Consider the following 11409-nt stretch of genomic DNA (forward strand, 5'->3'; position numbering starts at 1 on the left):
TCTCTCATAGCCTCAGTCGCATTGGGACGTTAAACCCCAATAAACGAAACCAAACCATAGCTGCAAAATAATTGGCGTGGAAAAAAATTTATTCTGCAATGACGCCCGTAATGTGAAACAATGAACGATCGTCTCACAAATATCATTACAGAGTCTTGAAAGCACGAAATGATGGGCGAGTTGGTTATGCATGATATGATTGAAATAGCGCAAGGCCAAAGGCCGAAGAAAAGAGCTGAAGAAAGAAGGAAACGGACAACACAGGGCTGAACTAACAACTGACATTTATTTGGCATGGTGCGCGTAGAAATACATTTAGGCACCAAAATAGAAAAATAGAGATCTTTGCGTTGTTTTTCTATTTTGGTGCCAAAATGTATTTATACGCGCAGCTTTCCAAATAAATGTCAGTTGTTAGTTCAGCGCTGTGTTGTCCGTTTCCTTCTTTCTCCGCTCTCTTCTTTGGCCTTCGGCCCTGCGCTGTTTCAATCATACCATTACAGAGTGCGCCGTAGAAGCAGGCGGTAGGATGGTTCGATAGGATACCGGGAAGTTATCTCAGGAGACTAAAGATCTGATTAAGAAACTGCAAAGCATGAGGATGTCTAACTCCATAGACAGAATAGAACTAGTAGAGCTGTCGAAGTTAATAAATAAGCGCAAGGTAGCTGGCATCGGGAAGTTTAACATGGAGAAAATCGACCATGCTCTAAAGTGCGGAGGTAGCCTAAAAGCAGTTAATAGAAAACAGGGCATAGCCAAAACCAGACGTATGCTATAAGAGAGAACGAGGGCAATGTGATTAGCAATATGGATAAGATAGTTAAACTAGCCGAAGAGTGTTACACAAATCTACACTTTAGTGATTGCAATCGGAATGTTACTGAGAGAGGCAGTAGAGCGCAGCAATAGGACATCCCGCTAGTAACGAAGGAGGAAGTAAAGAGAGCCTTAGGAGCAATGCAAAGGGGGAAAGCAGCTGGTGAGGATCAGATAACAGCAGATTTGTTGAAGGATGGAGGAGAGATTGTGCTCGAGCCACCCTGTATACGCAATGCCTTGTGGTCTCAAGCGCACCTAGAACTTGGAAAATGCTAACATTACCTCAATTCATAAGAAAGGACACGTGAATGACCTGGAAGGATTACACTGATGAGCTTATTGTCTGTTGCCTGCAAGATATTTACTAAGGTAATCGCTAATAGGGTCAAGACAACCTAAGACTTCAATCAACCAAATGATCAGGCAGGCTTTCGTAAAGGATCCTCGACAATAGACCATAATCACGCTATCAATCAGGTGATAGACAAATGCGTAGAATACAACCAGTTCCTATATATAGCGTTCATTGATTACGAGAAAGCATTCGATTCAGTGGAAACCCCAGCAGGCATGTAGGCATCGCGGAATCAGAGTGTAGAAGATTGTATGTGAAAATATTGGAAGATATTTATAACGCTTGCACAGCTACCATAGTTCTCCATAAAGTAAGCAATAAAATTCCAATAACGAAATGTGTCAGGCAGGGAGACACGATCTCGCCTATGCTATTCACTGCCTGTTTACAGGAGGTATTCAAGGGCCTGAAATGGGAACAGTTGGGGATGAGAGATAATAGAGAATACCTAAGTAATTTGCGAGTCACTGATGACATTGCCTTGCTAAGTCATTCAGGACATGAAATGCAAAGCATGATCAATGAGTTACAGGTAGAGCAGAACGGTGGGGCTAAAAATTAACATGCAGAAAACCAAAGTAATATTCAACAGTCTAGCAAGGGAGCAGCAGTTCGCAATTGGTAGCGAGGTGCTGGAAGTAGGAAGAGAATATGTCTATTTAGGGCAAGCAGTGACAGCTGATCCGGATCATGAGAGGGAAATAACGAAGAATAAGAATGGGGTGGAGCGCATTTGGCAGGTTCTATAGTCATGAATGGCAGTTTACCATTAGCCTTCAAGAGAAAAGTATACAATAGCTGTATCTTACCGGTGCTCACTATGGGGCAGAAACGTGGAGGCTAACAAAGAGGGTTCACATTAAGTTAAGGACAACGCAGCGAGCTGTGGAAAGAAAAATGATGGGTTTAACATTAAGAGATCGGAAGCGGGCGGAGTAGGGGAGAAAACAAACGTGGGTTAATGATATCTTAGTCGAAAACAAGAGGAAGAAGTGAGCTTGGGCAGGGCATGTAATGCGAAGGCGAGATAACCGGTGGTCTTTAAGGGTAACGGAGTGGATTCCAAGAGAAGGCAAGCGTAGCAGCGTCGGCATAAAGGTGGGCGGATGAGATTAAGAAATTTGTGGGAATACAGTGGCCGCAACTGGCAAAGGACGGGGTCAATTGGAGAGACAAGGGAGAGGCTTTTGCCCTGCAGTGGGCGTAACTAGACTGATGATGATGATGATCATGGTCCGCCATTGCCGGGCTGTCTTGCACATTATGACCTATAGAACGACACAGGACAACATTAGTGCAAGTAGTGCGACGCAGGCTTCAGTCAAATGCTATTTTGTAGTGAAAGATCGCCACTGCATTGAAAATATGATGCATAATGAGGGTTCATCAGACCATGAAATGTCAATTGAAGCAATGCCATGTACAGTGTTATAACCCTAGTGTGCATAAGAATGCTCGAGGGATGAAGGAAGTATGCAATTTTGTGCAAGATAGAAGTTAGGTTTATATGGAACACCAAAGCAGGGAAAACAAACGACAACAGAGAAAAAAATGCACAGCTTTGGTTTTCTGTGCTGAACCAACTAACCTAAATTGCCACTCTTCATCAGTTTTTTTTTGTCCTCCACTGCAGCAATTATCACAGCAATGAAATTTCTGTTTCCGATTTCTCACTACACAGAAAAAAAAACACCTTTTATGAGAGACAAACACTGCATCTTCAGTGCCTCTATCACACCTTCATGCCATGAACTGGCGACACTGGCCGTTGGAATGGCCCTTCGCCCTGCAGTCGTCGCACTGCAATATTTTCCACACTTACCGGTGGAGACGATGTGGGAGCATGAAATTGAAGTGGTGCCTGAATGTCGTTCTCAGGGCTAATGACACCGCTTTTGCCAGGGCTTTCACCCCGCAGAGTCGGGAGACATGGTAGCCATCTGCGGCGTACAGGGCGCGTTTTGCTTGTCCCGTTGCAACAAACCGCCCCTGCAAATGCACGAATAACATGGACACTACAGCAACATCTCAAATAATGCGATACAGTCAAAATGCGCAAACAGGCAAAGTGTACTTCATGATGGAAATATGTGGGCGCAAAGTAAAGGAGGCACAAAAAAAAGAAGACACAGGACACGCGCCCTATAAAGTATATTTCAATCGCAGTCACTTCAGCATTCAAGGTCAGAGGGCCGATATGCATGCAGTGCCTTTCCGGTACATTTACCACTTCATGACCGCGCCAAGGTGGTATTCCAAGTTAAATACAACTTTGCTCTCTTCGCATTATACACTTTTGCTTGCCTTGATGAAACAGAAAGTCCATGGATTCGTACTAGTCATTTATGATGTAACACAACGTAGTACAAGCTTAAATCAGATAGAGAGAAACAGAAGGACAGAAAGGCAGGGAGGTTAACCAGGCGACGCACAGCAGGCTACCCTACACGTGGGGAGGGGAACAAAGGGGGGAAAAGGAAAAATAGCGGCAACGAGATGAGTTTTCCAATTGTCCATCAACCACTATGACAAGGGGACAAAGGGCACACACTGAAAGCTTAAAGCTTGTAGACGAAAACACAACCCAGAGTCCTTTAAGAACCTCAGGAGCGCTTTAACCGCTTTCCTTTGTGAGGAAGGTTGTGTCCAGGGCCCCAGGGCCTTGGACTCTGTTAGAGGGCGCGAGTGCAAGCGGTAGAGAGTAGCAGCCAGGAAGGCGCACTCCCGCTCAGAACAAGGGCAGTCACAGTGTAGGTGCCCAATCGTTTCATCGCAACTGCACTGCTCACACACAAGACTCTCTGCCTGCGGAATTTTTACCTGCACGCCGACTAGCACCACATCCTCTGAGGCTGCGAGGCTTCTGATTATTAAAGTGTCAAGCCTTTTCCTCCTTTTTCTTTGCCCCGCTGTCTCCGACAGCCGTGCTGGTAGCCTGAAGATAAATATTTTCGTGGCCACAGAGGCTGCCTGCTGCACCAGCTTCTGCATGGAAGAAACAAGCAGCATTAATAAATGTGGCATACATAACAGCAATGTGAGGGGAAAGTGGCCAAGTATGCGACTGTCGCAGAAATGAGAGCAATATATCCATCAAACTTCTCTGTCTATACTGCACGATGAAACAAGAAATCTCCTAGCTTACATGCCATTCTGGCCCACTTTGTAAGCACCATGCAGACATGTGCACATTGAGGAAATCTGACGTGCAGAAAAAAAGAAAAAAACGCCAGAAACTATTCATGCGGCAGACTATGCATTAAGTAATCACAGCATAACGTACACCCTCCCCACTGCTCTATTCTGATTGGCGAACGCGTGGTTCCTTTCGCCATAGTCACCCACTCTTTCTTTCTATTCGCTCTCTCCTCCCTTAGAAGTTCAGGGGCAATTTTCTGCGTCTTTGCCTCCTGCAAAGAGCGGCTTCACACGCCAATGCCGGATACTTCTTGTGGTAGTGGCTTTTCTGATACCAACCCATGGAAAAAAGCAAGTAAAACGAGCTATAATCGTGACATCTGTCGCGCAGCTAGTTATGCACGAAGCACGTGCTCCCTGCCGCGAAAACCACATTTCGCCCGCGTAGCCGCTACTCACAACGGTCGCAAGCTCCTCATGATCACATACCTTTATATCATCGGCTATGTCCTCCGGCGACCGTTGGGTACAGAGGTCGTTGCCGTCGACCTAAATTGCGAGGAAGTCCAGCGGTTTCAAAGGCATCCTCCAGATTACGTCCAGGAGGATCCGTGCGTCGGCGCCGCCGACACTGAAACAATTAATTTATTTATTTATTACAATACCTTCAGGGCCCCAGTGGGGTGTTACAGAAGGGAGTGGATAAAAAGTAAAGACAATGCAGCAAGATGAAAACAAAAAAGTAAATGGAAAATATAATGTAATACACCAAGGAATGAAAAAACATAAGCTTGAACAAAATACAAATCAGATTATGTAAGAAAACAGCCTAGTCGAACACATAGTTTTCCACGGCGTTTCTAAATAAACAGGTGTCAGAAATATTGGCAACCAAGGTGGGCAGGTGGTTCCAATCGCTCGCAGTCTTGGGTATAAAGGAGTTAAAGTATGCATTGCTTCGGCAGTATGGAACGCGTACCTTGTGGCGATGATCCGTGCGAGGTGATATGAATGATGGTTCAGATAGAATATCCCGTTTTAGCTTATGATTGTGGTAGTAAATCTTGTGAAAAGTTAGCATTCGCGCGAGTTTTCTACGAAGGGAAAGGCTAGGAAGGCTGAAAGTATTTTTCATTGCAGTTACACTAGCAGTGCGGGAAAAGTTAGACAAAATAAATCGGGCGCTAAGATTCTGTACTAACTCTAACTGATTAGTAAGAGTTTCAAGTCCCGGGTCCCTCACAGATCACGCATATTCTAATTTCGATCTAACTAAGGTTTTATAGAGTAGCAGCTTTAAAGAAGATGGAGCCATGGAAAGATTACGACGCAAGTAGCCAAGCATGCAGTTAGCATTGTTAACAATATAATCCACATGTGCCTGCCATGAAAGGTTAGTAGTTATATGAACCCCTAAATATTTATACGTGGTAACTTGCTCAAGGAGAGAACCTGAAATATTGTAGGGAATAAGATTTTCTTTAGCAGACCGGTGTAAAATACGCATGACCTTACACTTGTTTTATATTCAGTCTCATGAGCCAAATATTACACCAACTAGATACCTTATTTTGGTCACTTTGAAGTAAGGATGAGTCTGATGCGGATTTGATTACTCGATAAATAAAGCAATCATCTGCGAAAAGCCTGATTGTGGAGTTAACAGGAATTGTCAGGTCGTTAATGTATATTAGAAACAATAGCGGCCCGAGCACGGAACCTTGAGGCACGCCGGAGGTAAGAGAGCATGGTGTGGAATCAGCGCTATTTGCAGTGACGAATTGAGTTCTGTTACGCAAAAAACTCTCGATCCATGAAAGAATGTTTGGGTCGATGTTTAGTTTACCGAGCTTAAAACAAAGTAGTTGTTGATTAACAAGAGCAAATGCTTTCTAAAAATCTAAAAATAGACAGTCAATGAAAAATCCCTTGTCTAATGCATCAAACGAATCATGGGTGAAGGAAATGAGTTGCGTTTCACAAGAAAATGATTGACGAAAGCCATGCTGATGAGGAAAAAAAAACGAATGATTTTCTCGAAATTTAACCAGATTAGAATAAATGACATGTTCAAACAGTTTACACGGGACACTCGTTAATGATGTGGGCCTGTAATTAAGAGCACAATGAGCATCACCAGACTTGAATATTGGTACCACCTTACCCACCTTCCAGCCCCCGGGCAGCTGTCCTGAATTCAAAGATTGCGAAAACAGTGCACACAGGTAAATGGAAGAATAAACACTTGTATTCTTTAAAAATTTAGAATTTATGTCGTCGATTCCCGAAGACGAAGAAATTTTGAGATTATTAATAGACTTTCTATACCAAGACTGTCAAACACAATTGGGTCCATTAGTGGATTCTGCACAGGCTGAAAAGAGGGCAGAGAAACATATGAATGCTGTAAACAAGCATTACATAAGGCGTCGTTGAGCACTTGAGGGCACTCTGATAAAGGAATGGCTGCGCCGCTTCTATCGTTTAGAGCTATTGCTTTATGCTTGGGACCAGAAATGATGTTCCAAAAATTTCTGGCATTATCAATCAACAAAAACGGAAGCGTACTCTGGAAAAAAACCTGCTTGGCGTTTCTAAAGGCTTTTCGATAATTATATGTTATGGCACGATACACATCCGAGTGATCAGGGAATGGTTTTCGGTCTGCGATAAACTCGTTTTTTTTTTTTACTTAAAAGGCGTTTGAATGCGGCAGTGAACCACGCGGAACGTTGCTTCCCTGATATGACGCGTAAAGGTATGTATTTTTATGCGAAGCATATTACTAGAGGTACACTACAGCCCTTCGCCGTGGTTACGCGCCGTGCACACCACGTGGTACAGTGACGTCACACCACGTGACATACCACGTGACACATGACGTCACGACAGAGGAAGACGGAGGTACACTACAGCCCTTCGCCGTGGTTACACGCCGTGCACACCACGTGGTACAGTGACGTCACACCACGTGACATACCACGTGATACATGACGTCACGACAGAGGAAGATGGGGGTCCACCTCGCGCCGTCGCTGTGGTTGCACGCCGTGCAGACCACGTGGTACAGTGACGTCACACCACGTGACATACCACGTGACACATGACGTCACGACAGATCGCCGTCACGCGCTGGGAGAGGGAGAACGATGCCATCGCACAGACACCGGAATGTCCTCGAGCGGCATTCCCGCGCATTTCGAACGCGCGTTCACACTCGGTGTAGGTGAAACGCTCGCTCCACCGGGCAGGCGGACGCGGCTTCCGTGGCAATCCAGGCGCCCACCCAACGCGCGTCTCGGGGTTAGTCGGCGTTCCGCTGTAGCCATGCCGTTGTCTTCCCCCACGACGAAGGCTTCTAGTGGTTGTATTAAAATGACCAAGTATTCAACCAAGGAAAGCCATGTATTACCAAGCCTAGCCATCAATATGCTTCGCATCTGACCAGGGTTAACGAAGTTGAGCCTCAGCCATTTTTTTGACGAGAAAATGAACTGTTTCTTTAAACAGGCGCCAGTTCGTTTCCACAGTACGGTTATAAATGTTTGGCATGCACTCACCCAAGAAGATTTCGAGCTCTGCGTTATCGACGGAAAATTTGCCTTTGAATAATCCCTGATATATTTGGTATGGGGTCGCACACGTGTGTTAGTGTCTCTAAGCCCAGACTTGATGAAGGACTGGTCACTGAGGCCTGGTAGAAATGCCAATGAATGAACTAGCTCAGGAGGCGTAGTTAGAACAAGATCAAGAATGTGAGCGCTAGTAGTGCTGGTACGGGTTGGCTGGGTAATCAGCTGAGAAAAATTTGAAGTCAGTGCACAGATTTGTGAAGCCAATCGTGTCAGGTGACAAATCCAGAGTGGAAGGGAACGCGCCACCCCAACTTATTTTTGGCATCTTGAAATCGCCAAGTAAACAGATTGGCGAAGAAGGAAACCTAACTAAAATGCGATTGGGCACATCATGAAGTTCACTACAAAAAGACGATGGAGCATTTGGAGGGCGATAGCATGCACAGAAGATTACGTCTAGATGAATATTGCGTATAGAGGCGCATACTATTTCTAGTGAAGAAACAAGCGAAACGTGTGAAGAATGCAGATGATCAGCGACCGCTATCAGAACACCGCCTCCTATTCTGTCTCCACGGTCACATCGATAAGTAATGAAATCCTTTTCGCAGTTTAGTATTTCATCATTAAAAATCTTTGAATTCAGCCAGGTCTCGGTGAGGACCAGAATGTCTTCATCGCACGTGTCGATGAGAGTACACAGATCACCACGCTTGTTAACAACACTACGAATATTACAGAACAAAACACATATGTCATTTGGTAGCTCATGAGCACGAGCAGGTAGCTACGCGGTAGAAAGATCGGCAGGCAAGGCACTACTATCAGGGCTGCGTGTGGATGCTTGGTTATAGATATGATATTCACAGATGCTATCTGATGCCGAAATGTAGATGTAACACTTATTCTTTATGAACAATTTCTTCTGACGAATAGCGTACTTCTCTCCACTTGCCTGTCCAAAGTCAAAAAGTTTTTTACGTGCGTTGCGAGTTAACAAGAAGAAATCTTCCGTAACCTTCACCCCAGAATTTTTCATTTTGCTTCGGTCAGTAAACACGGCTTCTCGGATCTTAAAATTCGTAAACTTGACTATGACAGGACGGCATTTGTCATTCGAAAATTTACCCAGCAGATGCGCGCGTGCTGTAGCCTCGCTGGGTAGCTCAAGGTCCATTTCAGAAAGAAGCTTTTTACGCACGAGCATTTCAGATTCATCCCATGTTTTGTTTTGCGTGTCAGGGAGGCCGTGAAAAAGTAGATTATCGCGTCGTGACCAGTCTTCGAGGTCGTCGAGTCGTTTATGAAACGCCTCTGCTTCATTCTGTACAGCCTCAGACACTTACCGGGTAATGTCAAAGGCGCTGGTGGCTTGCGAGGCAGCTACTTTTTCTTCGACGGCAACAAGCCTATCGTTCATACTGGCCATCTGACGCTCAAGCATTGTTTGTGTTTGCCTAACTTCATTGAGCTGGGAGAGTATTTCGCCATGGTTCTTGTCAATTTTTTCGTTTAAAGATTTTAACAGAGTGACTACGTCATCATTGGACTGGCTAGGATCTTTTTTAGGGGGCCCTGGGTTCTGTTCAATGTCGCCACCTAAGGGCAATAATTTCAGCACATATACACATTCGCAGACTATGCACATGAATACGCTTGGGCATGGCAAAAGCAGCAGGTTGACATTACTTGTGCGTTTACAGTGCAAAGAATGACATGGACTGACCTGCACCAAGAAACAGAAGAAAATTGGTCGTTGCTGCATTGCTGCTGCGGTTCCATGCCCACTGAAGGCGCTCGGTGATTGCCAGTGCTTAAATGGGCGCGATACACTTGATGACTGCGACGATGGGGCTTGCGCGGCCAAAGGTGCAGACCACTTGAAGGCGATGGCTTCTTCCGGTGGCGTCGGGCAACATTCGCTCATTCGTAGCGAGTCAGGCTTGAACTGTTCAGGAAGCCGAAGAGGTTATACGGGGCGCTCAGTCGATGTCATGCAGGGAACGTGCTGCCGGTCACTCGGGTCATGACAAAGGCCGCTCCAAGATAGCATCTCCACCAAGAAACAGAAGAACAATGGTCGTTGCTGCATTGCTGCTGCTGTTCCATGCCCACTCCATGCTGTTCCATGCAATCTGCACACGCACACGTTACACGGTGCATACAGTCGTGTATTGTTGAGAAATTTTACTTGGCTGTCGCCAATGATCGCGCCGTGCAACGCGGAAGCCATGGCGACGTGTGGCACTTCACCCTGCCGCGCAGACAAAACCCCCGCGCGCACAAGCGTAAACACCACGTGACAACCATCGCTAGCAACGCACTAAAAACTAGAGCATATGTAGCCTGCATACTATCCACAATAAAATAAAATACTATTATAAAGTCGTGCATCTGTCTAAGGCTCGAACTTGGCTATTTTTGTTACTTTTGTATTTTGTTAACACCACGTTTGCTTCTAGTTCTGGTTTCGAATTCCGCAAGGAAACCGGCATAGGAGTTTGGAAAATCTGGGACGCCGGGGATTATGTTCGCAGAGATAGAGTTTATGGTTCGCAGCCACGGTTATTTGGCTGTAACTGCACTGTCAGACTCGCCAGCAGCAAGACTGTCACTCGAACGGGACAAAATCAACCCACCGAAATATGTCAGATTCTACCGCTGTTCTCGCCGTTCGCTATTCGAGGGGATCCCGTGCAGAGAGAAACCTCGCTAGCAGGAGTAGCCTCCATGCATGGTGGTGGTCAAAGATGACAACATTTTCCGCACATGCAAAATCAAGGACGAACCCGATGTAGAACTTGTCGGGATAGCTGGCGCATGGTTTCGGTAATAGAAAACGCAACTCAAAACGGACACGAGAGTAGTGAACACGACGACGCGCTGTGAACCCGATGTAAAGCGATGCTTCTGCGATGCAGTGCACTCTACAACACATTTACGAACATTACACCATGCAATGCATTCGCGGACGCTGTACTTGACTGCGGTTCACCATTCAAGCGGTAGGCTACAAGGAAAAGCAAAACACAACTTCTGTATTTTTTTCATCAATTTACAGTGGTGAACCTTTGCACACCAATAAACATGCGACGCTCGCATGCCTTTACGCCCAAACAGCCAGCATTTTGAAAGCAAATTGTAGCGGGCGCGCAATGTGAATTTTGGCATAACAAAATGTGTAAGAAGCAAAATTATAGCAATTAAGCTCTTGAGCAGCAGTCAGGCAACGGGAAAAAGGTCTGGTATGAACTGCATACGGCTGACATGTTTTGCTGTATGCTGTTATTAATAACATGGGCTATTTCGTAGCTCGCGTGTCATTATTTTAAAAGCGTTTGAGTATTTCGCTTTTACTGTTAGAATGTATGCATAAGAAAGTTGTCTGGGCCACATATTTCTGCATGCTAGTTACAGACTGAAACCCTTCGCATGGGCTCTGTTCGAAAGACACTGCCAGTTGGTGTTCGCACACAAGCCTGATCAAATACTAATTCGAATTACGAGGTCTGTTAGAAA

At 45.4% G+C, this 11409-nt stretch overlaps 1 pseudogene; it reads right to left on the minus strand.

The window, feature by feature from the left end:
- Window positions 1–2995: 2995 nt before the first annotated feature.
- On the minus strand, window positions 2996–10123 carry LOC149357345 (uncharacterized; annotated as a pseudogene).
- Window positions 10124–11409: the final 1286 nt, after the last annotated feature.

This window comes from Amblyomma mixtum, chromosome 3, assembly GCF_055824585.1.
Source record: "Amblyomma mixtum isolate Tamu chromosome 3, ASM5582458v1, whole genome shotgun sequence".
Lineage (NCBI taxonomy): Eukaryota > Metazoa > Arthropoda > Arachnida > Ixodida > Ixodidae > Amblyomma > Amblyomma mixtum.